This window comes from Solanum verrucosum, unplaced genomic scaffold (assembly GCF_900185275.1).
Source record: "Solanum verrucosum unplaced genomic scaffold, falcon-dt-bn FXZP01000269.1, whole genome shotgun sequence".
In the NCBI taxonomy this organism is placed as follows: Eukaryota; Viridiplantae; Streptophyta; class Magnoliopsida; order Solanales; family Solanaceae; genus Solanum; species Solanum verrucosum.
The window spans coordinates 221,323-241,901 of NW_026020334.1; the positions used below are offsets into that span (position 1 = coordinate 221,323).

Sequence of the window (20,579 nt, forward strand, 5' to 3'; positions counted from 1 at the left end):
TTAAAAAAAAAAGATGAATATGAAATATAATATTCAAATGAGTATTTTTTTTTTGAAATATATATTCAAATGAATATATTAGTGAAAAAAGAGGTGGGCTGTTCAGTTAGGCAACCCACATCATTTGTATATATTTTATATTAGTTTAATAAAAATCCTGACCCATGTGGTCTTTGTTTTAAAAAAAATAAGAAGAAAAAAGAGCAAATCATATTATTTTTTACTATTGATGATAGTGTATTAAATATACTATAATGAAATTAAAATAAAGAAAACAAATGTAATATTATCCCCAACAAATTTTGTGTTATGAAGTTAGATATTAACAAATATCGTTTTTGTCTGCTTGATTTTAGAATTGGATGATTTGTATATAATATAAATAAATAAATGTTATTTTACAAGTTCAAAATTAGAAAATCATTGATAAACTGTATCCAAACATATCTTATGAAATTAGAATTTGTATAATTTAATTTACATGTAATGGAAAAGAAAAGAGAAAGGATGACAAAAAAGATGAAGAAAAAAGGAACAAAGAAAGTGTGAATTAGGAAGAATTAAAAGAAGGTGAAGTTAGATTGTAATGGTCCCACATTATAAAGTCCATTAAATAATTTCCTTCACACAATTAATAATAATTCTAACTCACTAAACATAATAATTGTTGTTGACATATATTTTTAGAAGTTTAGGAAATAATAGTAATAATGACTTGATTTTACTTTAAAAGGAAAAAGGTTAAATTAATTTTTTTACAATTTCTGGCCAAATTATGGCCACATAATTCTAACCATTTAGCACTTTCCTTTCTTATATTACTTTACTTTACTCATATTTAGAAATGAGAGTTTTGATGTACGAACACCACTTCATCAAGTTGTACCAAAAGTTATCTAATTTGTACAGTAAATAGCCTTATCAATGATATATGCTGAGTTTATTTCCCTATATATTTTCATTGACACGTGTATTAAAATTTTCTCCGGCAAACAAAATTAGAAAAAATAAATAGATTTACAAGGTTTGTCTCCTTTGAAACCCTAGAAAGTGTAAGTTTAGACTTAAAGGAGTCGGACAAAACCAAAGGAAGAAAAGAGGGAGTATACTATCAACCTCCACAAGCATGGCTGCACATTCAAGAAGAAGGCCCCCATAGCCATCAAGGAGATCCGGAAGTTTGCTGTGAAAGCAAAGGATGTCAGATTGGACGTGAAGTTGAACAAGCACATCTGAATCCCAAGTGTCCCAAGGAGATTCAGCGTTCGTATTACTCGCAAGAAGAATGATGACGAAGGAAGATGTAACACCCCAGAAATTTTTTGAGCTAAGACTCGAACCGTTCTTCGTAGCAAGTGAGATTTTCGCAAGGAATTTAAAATTTCTTGAGTATTAAGGTCACTAGATGTGGCACCTTGAGTTCCAAGAAGAACTAAAGAGAGTTCATTCAAGTCATTCCTAAGTTTTTCTTAAGTTTTGGGTCAACTTCAAACGACCATAACTCCTAGTATAGGATGATTTAGGTGAGCTACATGATATAAAATAAAAGCCCTTCGAGTCCTCTTTCCAATGCCACCGAGTTTGCTAAATTCCGAGCTTTGAGTAAAAAATTATGACTAATTTACTAACGACGCACAAACCTGGCAGCAGCTCCGCGATGGCTTTGCGTTACGGAGCCAATACGGACCTCACTGCCTGGTGAAAAATTATTCCGACTCCCAGCTGGTTTTAATTATTTCTTTAAGGGTATTTTAGTCCTAAAAACCCTTAGGAGGTCATCTAAATTGCCCTAAGCGAGTAGAAAATCAGTTTTCTTAAATAAAAAATCCTCTCATCCACTTCAAAGATTATACGCTCAAGAAATTCAAGAAAAGCTAAGGCTAGGGTTCATCTTTCAAGATTTTCCTTCAACATCTTCAAGAAGATGGTTCTTTCAGGTATGTAAGCTTCCATAGTGTTGGGTTTGTTCATCCACACGCCAATCATGTAAATTTCAGCGTTAAGTTCGTTCTAGAAAGTTGAAAATCTAATGTTATTGATATGTGTTTTTGAATTTGCTTTCATTCTTGAATTAAGCTGAGATTTAGGAATTCTTGAGATTATTGTTTCGATTTATAAAGTAGTTTTGAGTTAGATTCTTGTGTACATGTGATGGTTATCTGAATCTAAAGAAAAGTTGAGCAAAAGAATCGAATTTAGGCGATTTGGGGTTAGAAAATGAAGAAGAGAAAAGTCGAGCAAATCTGGCATTTGGCTCCGCGTCGCGGACCTGCCTTGTACCACCCCGACTTTTCAAAACGTCTAAATTAACTCGTATCTTCGTGGAAAGACAAGGAGGGTGAGTAATAAATTAAAAATGATGTGGTATGTCATATTTTAAGTGTTCAAGGGTTGTATCTCAAGTTTTGAAGTTAAGTAAGTGGCAAAATAAAAGTTGGCGGAAGTTATCGTAAGTTCCTTTTTTAAGATTTGTCTGAAATTTGGGTCAAATATCTTGGAGGTTTTCTTGCAATCTGTACAGAGTTATGGGACCCACGACCTATTGAATCGAAGTTTTATGAATCTAGTTTCCAACGCATTAAACCGTTTGTTCATATGACTTTTGAAGAGAGAGATATTTGCATTTTCGTGGGACGGCGCAAGCAAGCACGTGAGGTGAGCCCCTAGGTCGGTGGAACTTTACATATATCTTCTTCTTCGAACCTTTTCTTCATTTTTAGCTAAGAACCAGAAAAAAATAGAGAAACCCATTTCTAGGATCAACTAAAGTATAGATTTTCTCGACTTAAGTCCTTGACGAAAATTGTTCTATGCGTTGGGCTCATCAGCGTGGTATAATTTGTTTTATCGATTTCATAGAATATCACACTTTAGTGTTGGGACAACAAGGGTTTGAATATATTTAAGGTTTTGAGGCGTATTACGACCTTAAGATCGAGGTAAGACCCTTCTTTCATTGACTCTAGCTTTTATAAGCAGCAAATAGCAATTTGCGACGAAATACATATATTTTATCGTATTGTCATGGTATCTTTTATTTTTGTGTGTTGATTATGGTCCTAGCTTGTTGTAGTATCGAGGGAGTTATGAGTAAAAGTCGTTAGGCCACGTGAATTTAGCGAAAAAGGTATGTTAAGGCTATTCCCTACTTACGACATGTTTCCTTAAAGCTTAGGAGCAATGTAATTGGGTTGTTATCCTTGTTACACTTGTAGCCATTATTGTTGATTGTTGGCTGCTCGAGTTGATATAATCCTCCCTTGTCGGGATTCTTATTCAGTTAGTAGCGTCCCTATGTTGGACACGACTTAGAGGCTATTTGTATAGGTTGCTTATAACTAAATTGCTCGCTTTTAGCGATTGGGTTGTTATTGTTGCCCTTGGGGCTATTGTGGTTAGCTGTAGGAATGTGATCTATGCCTAGAAGCGCTATGTTCTGCCTACAGGGCTATATGGATGCCTAAGAGGTCTATGAGTTGCCTACGGGGCTATATTGATGCCTAGAAGGGCTATGAGTTGCCTACAGAGCTATATTGACGCCTAAGAAGGCTATGTGCTTCCTATAGGGCCATGTTGTTGCCTAAGAGGGCTATGAGTTGTCTATAAGCAATGTTGATGCCTAAGAATCTATGTGCTACCTACGGGGCTATATTAATGCCTAAGAGGGCTATGTGACTGCCTACGGGGCTAGGGGACTACCGATAGGGGTGCTGATTGGCACCTTCCGGGCTTATGGGGGCTTGAGTAGGTGGTCTTGTGTGCTGTTTGTACCTACCGAGCTTATGGGGGCTTGGTTAGATTGTTGTTTTATTATTTTTGATAAGTTTAGATTTAGGAGTAGGTCAGTACACTTATCTTATCCTTGATGTATTTATCAGATTATTCTAGTATATCAGGATACCTCCTCATATTCTATTGCCTTTCATACTATGTACATTATTTTGTATTGACGCCCCACTGCCTTGGGGGCGCTGTATTCATGCATGCAGGTCCTGACAGACGACCGAGTAGACCTCCTCAGCAACAGGATTGACTTTCATCCGGTTGGCTAGCCCCTTTCCTCCGGAGCTGCTAGAGTTGGGAGGTTTGTTACCTTTTGTTGTATGTATCTTTGTGGGTAGGCTGGGGCCATGTCCTGCTAATCTTTACTACTCTTAGAGGCTTGCAGACTAGTGTGTTGGGTGTATAGCTACGTTATGGACATACTGGCCTATGTTGTTGGTTTCCTGAAGCTTATGAGCTGTTTGATGTATTGTATTGATAGATACCTGCTTTTAGTTTTGGTATAGATGTCATGGTGGCCTGGACGACCCAATCAGGACTTCTGTGCTAGTTGGCTATTTATTTATATGATCTCCTGGAAGTAGCTGTTTCTTTTATAGATGAGTTGATAGGGGTCTTGCCGGCCGATGGCTTAATTTTAAGCCGAGATATACTTGTTTATTTTCTTGATTGCGTGTGGCTGCCATGCGGTAGTAGAAAATGGTTCAGCAGGGTCGACTCAGGCCTGAGTTTTGGCATTAGGAGCCAGTTGCGCTCCTCGAGTTTGGGGCGTGACAAACTTGGTATCAGAGCAACGTCGTTTCCTAGGGAGTCTGCAAGCCATGTCTAGTAGAGACTTGTTTATAAATGTGTTGTGCACCACATCCGATAAGCAAGAAGCTACCAGATAAGTTAAAATGACTATCCTTCTTTTTCTCACCTCGTGCTATAGAGCGGTGTCTTAAGGGTTGAGGTTTCTGGCTTATAATTGATACTTGTATGCAGATAGAGATGACTGACACTAGACATACCATAACTAGCTAGGGGCTAGGTATAATTGCAAGCGAGGGTACCGTCAAGGTACTATATGTGGAGGTAGCCTATTGTGAGACCCAGGGGGAGACATATTCTCAGCCCCCTATAGCTTCTCCATAGCTTCAGGAGCCTCCGAGGGCTACAGGACTTTCGGCTCCACCAACTGTACCACCTCTAGTTCCTCCTATTCCATCTGATCAGGATTTCAAGAGTGCAGTATGTATGTTAGCACAGTTAGTAGCTGCCCAGTGCCAACCAGTTGCGCTAGATGTTGCCAGACCTTCTAAAGGCCTGGAAGTTCGAGAGTTCGTGAATTTCTTGCCTTGAATCCTTCACAATTTACAGGGACAGATCACAGAGAAGACCCTCAACACTTTGTTGATCAGCTTCATATGATCTTCAGAGTCATTCATGCCTCAGTGACTGAGTTAGTTGAGTTAGCAGCATTTCGATTGCGTGATGTTGCAGTATTGTGGTGTGAAAGTTGGGAGAGATCTAGGGGAAAAGATACATCTCTACCCACTTGGGATAGCTTTATAGAAGCTTTCATAAATCACTATTTGCCTCGAGAGATTAGGAATGGCCGGGTGGACCAATTTCTGAACCTCCGACAGGGTGGCATGAGTGTCCGAGAGTACGGGCTAAGATTTGATTCATTGGCTAGATATGCACCAGCATTTGTTGGTACGATGCATGACAGGGTGCATAGATTTGTGGGAGGGCTTGACTCAGACTATATCGAGGCTTGTTCTACCGCTGCGCTAAATAATAATATGGATATCTTGCGGATTCAGGCCTTTGCACAGGGCATAGAGGATCGCCGACATCTATAGTATACGAGTGATAGGGTTGAGAGAGAGATACAGAAGAGGGCTAGGCCCGCTGGTTCGCAGGGAGATTTTCAGGTGGTCCCAAACCCAGATATTCTATTAGGCCACCTAGACCTCCATCACAACAGTTCCAAGGTAGTAGATTTGATCGCCAGGAACAGTCAGGCCCAGGTGAGGGTTCACAAGCATCAGGCTCGTAGCAGTAGAGGGGTTCAGCCACGCTAGGACAACCCCGTCGCGTTGCGCTACTTGCAGTATGATGCATTTTGGGAGGTGCAAACAGGGTTCCACTGGTTGTTATTCTTGTGGACAGGAGGGGCATGGGTGGATAAACTTCCCTACCATAGGTCAGGGTGGTATAGGTCAGTCGACTAGGTCAGCAGTAGGTTCATCCTCATCAGCACAGTCTACAGGGCGTGGACCCCAGACTTTAGCACGTAGAGGTAGAGGCGGAGGCAGAGAGGGAGCATCTAGTTCTGGTAGTGGACAGAACCGTACATATTCATTAATCGGCCGACATGAGTTAAAGTCATCACCAGATGTTGTGACATGTACATTGATTGTTTGCTCCCATTGTGTTTATGCTTTGATAGATCCTGGATCTACTTTGTCTTATGTTACTCCATTTATTGCGGGGAAGTTATGTGTAGTAGGAGAGTCATTATATCGACCCTTTATTGTATCTACACCAATTGGTGAGTCTATTGTTGCCAGGAGAGTCTATCGAGGTTGTACAGTAGAAATTATCGACCATCAGACCTCTGTAGATCTCGTAGAGTTAGAGATGGTCGATTTCGACATCATTATGGGTATGGACTGGTTAGCGTCTTGTTATACTAATGTTGAGTACCGGACAAAGATTGTTAGATTCCATTTTCCAGGAGAGGCAGTTCGGGAATGGAAAGGCGATACAACAACGCCGAAAGGTAGGTTTATTTCCTATCTTAAGGCGAGGAGGATGATTACCAAGGGTTGTATTTATCATCTTGTTCACGTTCATGATATAGATGCAGAACCACCGACTCTTTAGTTTATTCCGGTAGTTAATGAGTTTCTAGATGTATTTCCAAACGAACTCCTTGGTATCCCTCCAGAATGAGAAATTGATTTTGCTATCGATATGCTACCAAGTACACAACCCATATCTATCCATCCTTATAGAATGGCTCCTATTGAGCTAAATGAGTTGAAGGATCAACTGAAAGACTTGCTGGATAAAGGCTTTATTAGGCCTAGTGCTTCACTATGGGGTGCATCAGTGTTGTTCGTAAGGAAGAAAGATGGCTCACTAAGAATGTGTATCGATTACCGACAGCTGAATAAGGCAACTATAAAGAATAAGTATCCCTTTCCAAGGATAGATGACTTGTTTGATCAGTTACAAGGTGCTAAGTGTTTCTCTAAGATTGATTTAAGATCAGGGTACCACCAGATACGAGTTCGGGAGAAAGATGTTCCAAAAACAACTTTTAGAACTAGATATGGACACGTCTAGGTAATGTATTTTCGATTAACTAATGCCCCAGCAGTTTTCATGGACCTGATGAATAGTATATTTAGGCAGTATCTAGACTTGTTTGTGATTGTATTTATTGATGATATTTTGGTGTATTCACGTTCAAAAGATGAGCATGCAAATCATCTGCGAGCAGTCCTTCAGGTTCTTCGAGACCAAGAATTTTATGCAAAGTTTTCTAAGTCTGAGTTCTGGTTGGACTATGTAGCTTTCTTAGGCCATATTGTATCAAATGCAGGCATTATAGTTGATACACAAAAGATTGAGATCGTAAAGACTTGGCCCAGACCCATGACTCCGACTGAGGTTCGTAGTTTCTTAGGGTTAGCTGGGTACTACATAAGGTTTGTAGAGGGGTTTTCTTCAATTTCAGCCCCATTAACGAAGCTGACTCAAAAAGCAGCTAAGTTCCAGTGGACTGAGGCTTGCGAGCATAGTTTCCAGGAGTTGAAGGACAGGTTGACATCAGCACCAGTTCTTGCATAGCCAGATGGTTCAGAAGGCTATGCGGTGTATTGTGATGCTTCTGGTGTTGGGTTGGATGTGTTCTAATGCAACATGGTAAGGTTATCACATATGCTTCAAGGCAGTTGAGAAAGCATGAAAAGAATTATCCGACCCACGATTTAGAGTTGGCTGCAGTTGTGCATGCGCTAAAGATCTGGAGACACTATTTGTATGGCATTCATGTTGACATCTTCACAGATCATAAAAGCCTTCAATATATATTTAGACAGAAGGAGTTAAATCTGCGACAACGTCGATGGCTTGAGTTACTGAAAGACTACGACGTGGACATTTTATATCATCTAGGAAAGGCGAATGTGGTAGCTGATACCCTCAGTCGAAGATCTATGTGTAGTTTATCATATTTAGATGTTGAGAAGCGTGAGCTAGCGCGAGAGCTTCATCAGTTAGCTAGCTTGGGAGTTAGATTATTAGAGGCAGAAGATAGTGGGGTAATAATTCAGGACACAACTGTATCATCTCTAGTTGTAGAAGTAAAATCACGGCAACAAGAGGATCCTAGCTTAGAGCAGCTCAGAGCCAAGGCTCAGAATCAATAAGGAGATGGAGTCCTTATATATAGTGGTCGATTGTGTGTTCCGAATGTTGCAGGGCTTCCGCATCGGATTATGGAAAAGGCACATCATTCCCGTTATTCTATTCACCCTGGTTCGACGAAGATGTACCATGATATTAAGGAGATCTATTGGTGGGACGGGATGAAAAAGGACGTTGCTGAGTTTGTGGCATAATGTCCTAACTGCCAACAGGTGAATGTTGAGCACCAAAAATCCACTGGGCTAGTTCAGGAGATAGCCGTTCATTTGTGGAAGTGGGAAGCAATTAATATGGATTTTATTACAGGGTTACCTCGATCGCGTCGCAAGTTTGACTTTATTTGGGTAATTGTTGATAGACTAACAAAATCAACCCACTTCTTACCAGTCAGGGCTACTTTTACGGCCGAAGACTATGCAGGGCTCTATATTAGGGAAATTGTTAGGCTACACGATATCCCAGTATCTATTATCTTTGATAGAGGAGCACAATTCACCGCCAACTTCTGGAAGTCCTTCCAGAAAGGACTGGGGACACATGTTAATCTTAGTGCAACCTTTCACCCTCAGACAGATGGCCAGGTTGAGCTCACAATTTTGACACTCGAAGATATGTTATGGGTGTGCGCGCTAGACTTCAAGGGAAGTTGGGATGACCACTTGCCTCTTATAGAGTTCGCATACAATAATAGTTATCATTCCACATCGGGATGGCACCTTATGAGGCTTTGTATGGGCGAAAATGTAGATCCTCCATTGGATGGTTCGAGGTAGGTGAGTCAGGGTTGATTGGACCCGACTTAGTATAATAGACAGTGGAGCAAGTTAAGTTCATTTGGGAGAGGTTGCTAACAGCTCAAAGCCGACATAAGTCATACTCAGATGTGCGATGAAGGGACTTAGAGTTTTGTGTTGATGACTGGGTATTCTTAAAAGTCTCGCCTATGAAGGGTGTTATGTGATTTGGAAAAAAGGAAAAACTTAGTCCAAGATTCATTGGGCCATATCGGATCCTTCGAAGGGTAGGACGAGTGGCTTATGAGTTAGAATTGCCTTCGGGGCTATAATCTGTTCATCCAGTTTTCCATGTATCGATGCTACGAAAGTGCGTAGGAGACCCTTCTCGGGTTGTCCCAGTTGAGGATGTTCAGATCATATAGGAGTTGTCCTACGAGGAAACTCCAGTTGCCATTTTAGATCGGCAGGTCCGTAAATTAAGGAACAAAGAGGTGGCTTCGGCTAAAGTATTGTGGAGAAACAAGAATAGAGAAGAGGTGACCTGGGAAGCTGAGGATGACATGAGGTCCAAATATCCTCACTTGTTTCATACCCCAGGGTGATGACATATCAGTTTATATTAGGGCAGTAAGGTAAGATACCTATTTGATTTTTTTTATATATATATATACTATTGCTTATTATTATTGTGGTTGTCGTTGTATATCTACTCGTACTGTAATGGTGGAGCTATAGTGCTTAGCTATTTATGTTATCATGTGAGACACCTAGGTTAGAAATTTTGCATTTCAGGTTCTTGGACAGTGACATCTACAAAGGATACACTGCCTAAATTTTGGCAACTCATAAGGACTGAACCGTGTGACTCTGATTTTTCATTTGAGGACGAATGTTTCTTAGGGGGGAAGGATGTAACACCTCGACTTTTCAAAATGTCTAAATTAACTCATATCTCCGTGGAAAGACAAGGAGAGTGAGTAATAAATTAAAAATGATGTGGTATGTCATATTTTAAGTGTTCAAGGGTTGTATCTCAAGTTTTGAAGTTAAGTAAGTGGCAAAATAAAAGTTGGCGGAAGTTATCGTAAGTTCCTTTTTTAAGATTTCTCTAAAATTTGGGTCAAATGTCTCGGAGGTTTTCTCCCAATCTATAAGGATTTATGGGACCAACAACCTATCGAATCGAAGTTCTACGAGTCTAGTTTCCAACGCATAAACCGTTTGTTCATACAACTTCAGAATAGAGAGATATTTTTGTTTTTGTGGGACTGCACAAGCAGGCACGTGAAGTGGGGACCTAGGTCGGTGGAACTTTACATATATCTTCTTCTTCGAACCTTTTCTTCATTTTTAGCTAAGATCCAGAAAAAATAGAGAAACCCATTTCTAGGATCAACTAAAGTATATATTTTCTCGACTTAAGTCCTTGACGAAAGTTGTTCTACGCGTTGGGCTCATCATCGTGGTATAATTTGTTTTATTGATTTCGTAGCATATCACACTTTAGTGTTGGGACAACAAGGGTAAATACATATCTTTTATCGTATTGTCATGGTATCTGTTATTTTTATGTGTTGATTATGGTCCTACCTTGTTGTAGTATCGAGGGAGTTATGAGTAAAAGTTGTTAGGTCACGTGAATTCAGCGAAAAAGGTATGTTAAGGCTATTCCCTACTTACGACATGTTTCCTTAAAACTTAGGAGCAATGTAATTGGGTTGTTATCCTTGTTACACTTGTAGCCATTATTGTTGATTGTTGGCTTCTCGAGTTGATATAGTCCTCCCTTGTCGAGATTCTTATTTAGTTAGTAGCGTCCCTATGTTGGACACGACTTAGAGGCTATTTGTATAGGTTGCTTATAACTAAATTTCTCGCTTTTAGCGATTGGATTGTTATTGTTCCCCTTGGGGCTATTGTGGTTAGCTGCAGGAATATGATCTATGCCTAGAAGGGCTATGTTCTGCTTACAGGGCTATATGGATGCCTAAGAGGTCTATGAGTTGCCTACGGGGATATATTGATTCCTAGAAGGGCTATGAGTTGCCTACAGGGCTATATTGACGCCTAAGAAGACTATGTGCTTCCTATAGGGCCATGTTGTTGCCTAAGAGGGCTATGAGTTGTCTATAAGCAATGTTGATGCCTAAGAGAGCTATGTGCTGCCTATGGGGCTATATTAATGCCTAAGAGGGCTATGTGACTGCCTACGGGGCTAGGGGACTACCGATAGGGGTGCTAATTGGCACCTTTCGGGCTTTTTGGGGCCTGAGTAGGTGGTCTTGTGTGCTGTTTGTACATGCCGAGCTTATGGGGGCTTGGTTAGGTTGTTGTTTTATTATTTTTGATAAGTTTAGATTTAGGAGCAGGTCAGTACACTTATCTTATCCTTGATTTATTTATCAGATTATTCTAGTATATCAGGATACCTCCTCATAGTCTATTGCCTTTCATACTCTGTACATTATTTTGTACTGACGCCCCATTGCCTTGGGGGAGCTGCATTCATGCATGCAGGTCCTGACAGACGACTGAGTAGACCTCCTCAACAGCAGGATTGACTTTTATCCGGTTGGCTAGCCCCTTTCCTCCGGAGCTGCCAGAGTTGGGAGATTTATTACCTTTTGGTGTATATATCTTTTTGGGTAGTCTAGGGCCCTGTCCCGCTAATGTTTACTACTCTTAGAGGCTTGCAGACTAGTGTGTGGGGTGTATAGCTACGTTATGGCCATACTGGCCTATGTTGTTGGTTTGCTGAAGCTTGTGAGCTGTTTGATGTACTGTATTGATATATACCTACTTTTAGTTTTGGTATAGATATCATGGTGGCCTCGATGGCCCAATCAGGACTTCTGTGCTAGTTGGCTATTTATTTATATAATATCCTGGAGTAGATGTTTCTTTTATAGATCAGTTGACAGAGGCCTTGCCGGCTGAGGGCTTAATTTTAAGCTGAGATATACTTGTTTATTTTCTTGATTACGTTTGGCTGCCATGCTCTAGTAGAAAATGGTTCAGCAAGGTCGGCTCGTGCCTGAGTTTTGGCATTAGGAGCTAGTTTCGCCCCTCGAGTTTGGGGCATGACATGCCTCCCCATTTCATAAAGTTGTCTTCGCGTCGTGGAGAGGTCACAGACCTCTCAACCTCAAAAGTTGTTTCGCGACCAATTATTTTAATGTGTCTCCGCGTCGCGGACTAGCTTTCAAGCAGTAATTTTTTTATATCTTTTCTCATGTTTAGCTATCTAAAATCGACCCTAAACATCATGAGATCTTTCCTATCACAAATCACAACCTTGAATCCATAATTCAAGTTTAAGGTAGAGTTAAGCGTTAAGTTTTTGAGAATTCTTTCGAACATTCTAAAAAAATCCTTTAAGTCCTTTTGAGGAGTCTTTATAATTTCTAATAACTTGTTTCAACACTTGAGCAAGTGAGTACGAGTGAGGAGAATGTATTCATGAGTCTACTTTATCATTACAAGATCCTTCATACCATGAAGCATAACTCTTGAATTCATAATTCACATTCAATAGAGAGTTAAGAGTAGAATTCAAGAAAGCCTCTGAGTTTAGTTGTGAATCCTTGAAATCAACTATCGATTTGAACTAAGTTTTGAGGAAGTAATTCAGAGAATGAGAAGAGTCGCATACACGAGTTCCATATTATTATGCAAATCATCGAGTCGAGTTGTTTCATGCCCATATCTCCGCATGAACGTCGTAAGTTGAGTATCCTTCAGAGAAGTATCTTCAAGTTCTAAGTCTTTAAGTGTTGAGTTCCTAATCCCTTTTGAGAAGTATCTTTGAGTCCTTGAGTTGAATATTTCATGCCCAAAATTCCGCATTAACACAATAAGTCGATCAGTCTTGAGATGAGTAGTATCTTTGAGTCCTTGATTTGAGTAGTTCATGCTCATAATTCCACATGAATCCTCAGAGTTGAGAATTATTGAAATTAGTAGTATCATTGAAGTTCTTGAGTTCCAAGTATTTGAGTCTATCTATGGTTATTGAAAACTTTGCATTGAGTCGTTCAACTCCATAATTCGGCGTGAACCATATTTTTAAGAAGTCTTTTACAAATGTTTTAACTTTGTTTTAAGACTTAAGTTTTGAAGTTGGGTAAAGAGTAAGAGTAAAGTTCATTTTATTTAAAATGATATATGGGAACTAAGTATTCCCAAGAGTAAATGTTTTCACAGAAACTGAGATTTCCAAAAGAGTTTTGACCAAGAAAGGGAACACCGATTCCAAGAGAGCTTTTAAGCTAAGTTTTGAGTAATTATCTCAAACCAAAGAAAGAAGTTGTTTTAAAAACATATGAGCTAAGTATATTTTGGGAGTAGTATTGAGCACCGATATGGGATGCGAGTTCATATTAACTCAAATCTCCATAAACCATGTAGCCATCATGGATAGTAAAGGATCATACTTTTTAGATGACTCCTTTAGATGCATTTAGCATAGACTAGTGTATCCACTTAGTGAGTTAGGTTCTATACCCCCAGCAAGGTATAGGAAGGTCCTTGGCAGCGTGAGGTAAAACGTTGTACCATCACTTAGGCTCATAGTGGTGGTTTTCAGTTAGAGAATCTCCCACATAAACTATATTACTTTATTATATAAGTAAAGTTGAGTTTGTTATTGAGTTGAGTATCCAGAGTTGAGTACCCAGAGTCGAATATCATATCTTTGAGTTGAGTATCATATCTTTGAGTTGAGTATCTAATCTCTGAGTTGAGTATCGTATCCGTGAGTAGTTCTGAGTTGAGTAAGTTTGAGTAGTTTTGAGTATCCTTGAGTATTCCTTGAGTTGAGTAAGTTTGAGAAGAGGTAAGTATGCTCTTTTTTTATCAAGTTTCAAGCTTATCTTTATACTTTAGAATTCCTCTTACATGCTCGTACATTCCACGTACTGTGCCTATTGACCTGCATCTTCTCATGATGCAGACACAGGTATTCAGGATCATCAACATGAGGTTCGTTGATTCTTTCGAAAGTTCGAGTTAGCTATGGTGAGCTTCCTTTTTTCCGGAGGATATCATTTACTTTTCATTTTAGTCAGGATGTCGTGGGTCTTGTCCCGACTTCCATCTTTACCATCTAGAGGCTTCATACATAGTTAGTATAGTTGAGAAGTCTGTATTATTCATTTATTTTATTAAATGTTTTATAGTCTTAAGTTGCCTATTTTATGACGAGTTGAATATATTATTTTTATTCTAAGTTGTTCATTTGAGTTAAAGTTTTGAAAAGTTGAGTTTATTGAATTTTATTCAGTTTTTAGCTTTTGCATGCTTAAGTTAGTCTTCCGCTTGTAGTCAGCCAGGATAAGGGTTCGCTTGGGAACCAACAATAGTTCTTGAGTTTCGGCCACGTCCAGGGTGTAGACTCGGGTCGTGACAATCTTGGTATCAGAGCACAGAGTTCAAGTGTCCTAGGGTGTCTATGAAGCCGTGTCCGTAAGATCTTGTTTATGATTGTGAGGGCCCCATTTCTATAAACGAGGGACTATGGACATTTAAGAAATTTTCCCTTCTTTCATTCTTTTAATCATGGAATAGAGATAATTCATAGAGATTTATTCATGCTCGTGCGTTTCTCATAATCATTCGACTACCCTTCATACTAAAGGTGGTGGAAAAGTAAAGTCAAAGATCCTTATGAATGAGTTGTTCTTAGCAAGATTCTTGAGAAAGTCATGAGACTCTAGAGGGGCTTGCGAGATGCTCAAGAATAAGTTAAGTGTTCAATTTCTGAGTAAGGCACCCATATTCATGTGAATCGTGCGTTAAGCTAAAAGCGAGTTGTACTCTTTTCCCTAAGCCTTGTTTTAGCTGAGATCCTTATGAGGAGGTACATTTAGAGCTTAGGTAAGATTTTCACCTGAAAAAGGTAGCATAAGCTACGAGATCATGAGAAGTAGCAGTGAAAGAGCCCAAAGTTAGAGGAAAGTATGAAGAGGTTTAGTAATCTAAGTAAGAGAGATGGTGTTTTGACAAGCTATGTTACTATAGTCAAGTACCTAGTAAGTTAGTAATGAGGAGTTTCCCTTATGGGTGGATGAAGAAGTGATGAGTTGTGAAGATTCCATCATAGGAGGTAAAGTTTGTTGTAGCTAGAAAGGAGTTTGTGATGAAGTGTCATTGTGTAGGTAATGACCAGGTGTAAGTATTGAATAGAAGAGCAAGAATATTCATGAGGTGATAGATCTAACCTAGGCTTATTATTTTGAGGGAGACCCCATAGTATTCAAAGTGTTATAGAACTAATTAGGCATTGATGTATAGTGAATGAGTGAATAGTACTCAAGTTGTGAAGGGAAATGTGATAGTAAATTGTAAGTATGAATACTAAGAGGTGAGGGTTGGCTATTTGTCATAAGGTCCTAGTGGACGAGTGTTTTTGAATTCGTATCTAATAGTTGTAAGTTAGTAAAGTAAGCGGGCAGTCATATTGATATTCGGGTTTAGTCATAAGTATTAAGCTTGAATTCGAGATGAGTGTCACGATCAAAGGAATGGCAACATGAGGGTGATGTTGTTAGTCTTAAGATTTCATCTAGAAGACTTGACATAGAGTATGTGAGGAATTGAGGTTATTAGCTGCAATAGATATGAGTGGTACAAGTGAGACACCCTAATGTTTAGATAAAGGCAGTGAAGTGTGGCTAAGTCACAAGAGTAACAAGAGCATTAAGAGGTGTGCCGAGATGGTATGTTACCAGATGAGGTTCCAATTAAGTTATGATTTTCCGTGTGTGCCTAGATAGCATAATTGAGTTGTCAATGTGGAATAGGTCCATAGCTTTCAAGTGTTAGCTCTAGACCTAAGGGGAAGATGGCGAGATGAGAAATCAAGTGAAGTGTTTGAGAGTAAGATAGTAATAAGTTACAAAGAGCTTGGGGAATATCTTTTTAGAGGTCCTTCTAAAAAAATGGAGTTTTTAGAGTACTAAGCTTGAATGTGGTGTTGTTAAACATTAGGTGGTTTTTGATATGAGCCCAATGTGGTGGTTAAGAGTAATAGTCTTGGGATGAGATTTCGTGTAGAGAGGTATATAATCTGAACTTAAGGATTTGGGTTAAGCTTGAATATAGTAAGAGCATACCATTAGAATCAAAACTTAGTAAGAGTAATCCCATTCTCTTCCCACTCCAGTCATCATTCGAGGACGAATGATCCCAAGGGGGAGATATTGTAACACCCTTGAAATTTTTTGAGCTAAGACTCGAACCGTTCTTCGTAGTGAGTGAGATTTTTGCTAGGAATTTAAAATTTCTTGAGTATTAAGGTCAGTAGATGTAGCACCTTGAGTTCCAAGAAGAACTAAAGAGAGTTCATTCAAGTTATTCCTAAGTGTTTCTTAAGTTTTGGGTCAACTTCAAACGACCATAACTCCTAGTACAAGATGAGTTAGGTGAGCTAAATGAGATAAAATTAAATCCCTTCGAGTCCTCTTTTCAACGACACCGAGTTTGCTAAATTCCGATCTCTGAGTAAAAAGTTATGACTGATTTACTAACGACGCTCAAACCTGGCAGCAGCTCCGCGATGGCTCCGCGTTGGCTTCTTGTTACTGAGCCATTACAGACCTCACTGCCTGGTGAAAAATTATTCCAACTCCCAGCTCATTTTAATATTTCTTTAAGGGTATTTTAGTCCTAAAAACCCTTAGGAGGTCATCTAAGACCTCATTTGTTTCCATTAAGATTAAGAAGTCTGAATCTGAATACATATCTGAATATTAAGATTTGCATTAAGATCTTGGTGTTTTAATCTGAAAACACATCTGAATATTAAGATGTAGTCTCTAAATCTGAACACTAAATAATTAATATTATTTGTTTTGAATATCTGAATGTGCATGTGAAATTGAACAATATATTATTAAAATATTATAAAAAATTCATTTCAAACAAAACATATTACTTTTGATCAAAAAAAGTTTTAAATGTTTACATTTGATTTTTTTTTAAAAAATTATATGATATGCAAGTAAAATTTATTGTATAATGAATATTTTTAAGAATTCAACATAAACATCTCTTCATAAAAAAAGAATTACTCAACTAATCAAATCTTTTTCCGATTCAATTGATCAGATATAAGATAATTTAATAATTACCTATAAAATAGTATGATCAAATTCTAATGTTCAAATATTATAAAACGTGTCAAATGATGAAAATATAATACTCTCAAGTATTTCCTCTTCTTTGCATTAGTTGAAGTGCAAGTTCTTCACGCATATTACTCATTATCTGTGAGTCTGCAGTTGTCCAACCAGGTCCATTTGTTTCATCCAACACTTCTTCGTGTTCTCCTTCTTCCTCGTCAAATATTAATTGAGGTGAATCGTATTGATTAAAAAGGTCATCATTTATACGCTCCTTCCTGATAAAATTATGAACTGCAAAACATGCAATAACATCTCTTTGAACATCAATAGAATATGGAGGCATCTTATCCAATATAGGAAATCTTGCTTTAAGAACTCCATAAGCACGTTCTATAACATTTCTGAGTTGTGCATGACCATGATTAAATTTTTCCTCCTTATTAATAGGACGCCTAAGATAGTCTTCTAATCAATATCGAACGTTACGATATGGTGCTAGAAATCCTTGAGTGTTTGGATATGCCGCATCACATAGATAGTACTTATCTGTCATTAAAATAATGTTCAAATAATCACAAAAAGAGCTAAACATTATTTCATAATAATTTAACTTGTATATCTTACTAGGAGGGGGAAATGGAAAGCCATTATTTGGATTAGATACAATCTCCGTTAGAACTCGTGCGTCATGTGCTACGCCTTCCCATCCAGCATAAACATAAGTGAAGATCATGTTAAAATCGCATATACCTAGAACATTTTGATAACATTTACCTTTTCCTCTTCCTCTATACATGATTTGTTGATTAGCTGGAACAACTGCATGCACTAATGTCCCATCAAGTGCACCTAATGCTCCCTACAAATAAATATATAAATATTAGAAGTTACCAAAAAATTTAAATAAAATTCTACAATGATAACATGAAATATAATACCTTAAAAATTCTGCGTAATCTTTGTTGAGCACTTGAAATATTTGAATTTGAATTGGACGATGTAGATGATATCATCTCTTTCGCAAATTTCATCATTGCTTCAAGAACCTCATGAAAATATTTGTGAATGGTTTGCGAAGAATGTTGAAATCTTCTCTTGATAACCACAAAATGCTCATTATGCCCTATAATACATAAAAATATTTCTATTTTTTCTTCGACGGATACATATTTACTATCTATGAGCCATTCATTATGTCTAAAATATTGACGCAGTCGCACATATGCATCACGAGACATGCGCATCAACTCCAAACATTGTCGACTAGAACCAGACAATAATTCCAGTGTGTAATCCTGACCAGATAAAGATGATGTTAAGTCTTTATTTCTTTGAACATTCTTGAGTCTAAGACGTTTTCTACACAAATACAAGCTCATCAACCAAAATATTTGATCTTCATTGTCCATCTCTAAACTGTTTTAACAAAAATAATGAACTATACACAATAATAAGCATAATACGTTGTGTATTTGATTAACATAAAAATCCACATAATTATAAAAAAATTAACCACAAAGCATAATCATAATAACAAAAAATAACATAAAAAAAATCAAGAATAAAAATATTTTATAGGCACAATATAATATCAAAAAGTTCAATAAGTATGATAATACTAGTCGAAAAATAATAAATAAGGTATCACTTTATCAATGCCTAACATATACTTTAGCTAATTAGAAAAACTAAAGAATTCCTAAAAAAATTTCAATAACGTTAATCCAATTCTTTAACTTGTGAACGTCTAGCGTCATCCATGCTTTTTTGTAGCTGTCACTTTCACAAAATATACTAACAGTTGTAATGTATAATGGTTCTTCCCATCCTAGTCCATCTAATTTTTCCATACATTCTTCAAATGTAGGTGCACTATTTTTTTTAATCAATAACTCCAAAGCAACACTCATCTTTTGATTGATTTCCAATTGAGACGAAGAATATTTTATTTTCTTCCCCAAAACTTTTTTTCTAGCTGAAACTGAAGATTGGGATGGAGAATTATTAAGAGCTTCACTATTTTTTTCACTATCTAATTCTTCAACTTTATCAGATTGATACGCTCAAATTACACCTCCCTAAAGAAGCATAAGAGATCGTTATCAAGTAAAGAACCCAACTTGTAGGTTGGGGTCGATCCCACGAGGAAAATGGTTTAGACTTTACTTTAACCAATAATTATATTCAATTAGTCAAATTACTTCCAGAAACAAGTAATTAAAAGGGGGGGGGGGGGGGTTTGTGAAACAAATTGTAAGAATTCAATAAATAATTAATAATCAAAAGTCAGTTTTGGTTGTTATCAAGATGAGTGAAATAACTAGGGTATACGTGTTCCCCACAAGCTCATACCGCAGTAATCTTAGTAATAGCAATCCTTTCCTAATGCACTACATGCAAAGTGATAAGTTAGGTATCTCTAAATCCTTGGTCCGGCATCTAGAGAATTTCACCCCGCACCTTGGTCCGGCTACGTGTGTGTAATTTACTAACCCTTACCTTTACTTCATATTAGACATCATAATCAATGTTTGACTTAGTTATTACTTCGCACCAATCGACACTAGCCTATTAGATAGTATCACACTAAATCTATGTTGATAATTCTTTTCTTGTTGATTACCTCCTTGGTCCGGCAAGTAGCAACAAGACAAGTTCTAACGTTTGCAACCGCTAAAAAGACTTCTAAACGAAAGAATTATCAATGCATGCAACACACTATTCAAGAATTGCTTATTTACTATTAATACTTTGTTAATTGCTCATGGTTCCCATAACCCTAGTTGTGGAGTTTAGTTGCCCATAATCATATGAACACAATTCATTGTTTTAGATGAAATAATTATCAACTTACGTACAAAGAGTAATAAACCCAGAAATTCAACTTGAATTGCAACTCAAAATTCTTCAAAACGATCTTAGGAAATTAATAATTGCTAAAGTTGCAAGTTAATCTCCCAAGTCAAGAACTAGAATAGAATAATAATGTCTAACCCCCAAAAACGAGGTTTATATGCCCTATTTATAGAAAACAAGTCCTAAATTAAAAGGGAAACAAAATAAGGAAAAATTGTTACATGCACGCGTCTTCATTCCACGAGACTGACTCACGGACCGTCAATGGATCTATGGTCCGTGAGTCCCTTCCGTCAGCCAGGACTTAGAAAATATTTCAACTTCCAAAAATCAGCTTCTCTAAAGCAAACGACGAAACTATAGTACGGACCATAGATCGATCTACGATCCGTCAATCCCCTTCCGTAGCTCCACACTTAGAATCTTAAAAAATAAGGTACTGGAATCCTCGCGGTATTAATCTACGAATCAACAGTACGGTCTGTAGATCAATCTACGGACCGTCAATGGTCACCGTGGTTCCACACTTGATCAGATTTCCCTGATTTGCCTTCTATGCCTTGGCTTCTGATCTACGACCACCATCTACGGAGCGTCAATGGACATACGGTCCGTAGATCACCTCCGTAGATGCCCTTTTCTGCATTTCTTTCAG

The 20,579-nt window shown here is 38.0% G+C and overlaps 2 protein-coding genes and 1 pseudogene across 3 annotated transcripts in view; 2 read left to right on the top strand and 1 right to left on the bottom strand.

Moving 5' to 3' along the window:
• The window catches only part of LOC125836845 (putative pentatricopeptide repeat-containing protein At1g74580), a 127,646-nt gene that overhangs the window by 45,013 nt on the left and 62,054 nt on the right, over nucleotides 1-20,579 (top strand). The window lies entirely within an intron of this gene.
• Nucleotides 1-20,579, bottom strand: part of LOC125836847 (glutathione S-transferase U9-like) — a 60,037-nt gene that overhangs the window by 31,417 nt on the left and 8,041 nt on the right. The gene's annotated exons all lie outside the window — the stretch shown is intronic.
• The window catches only part of LOC125836835 (60S ribosomal protein L31-like), a 23,652-nt pseudogene continuing 3,917 nt past the window's right edge, over nucleotides 845-20,579 (top strand).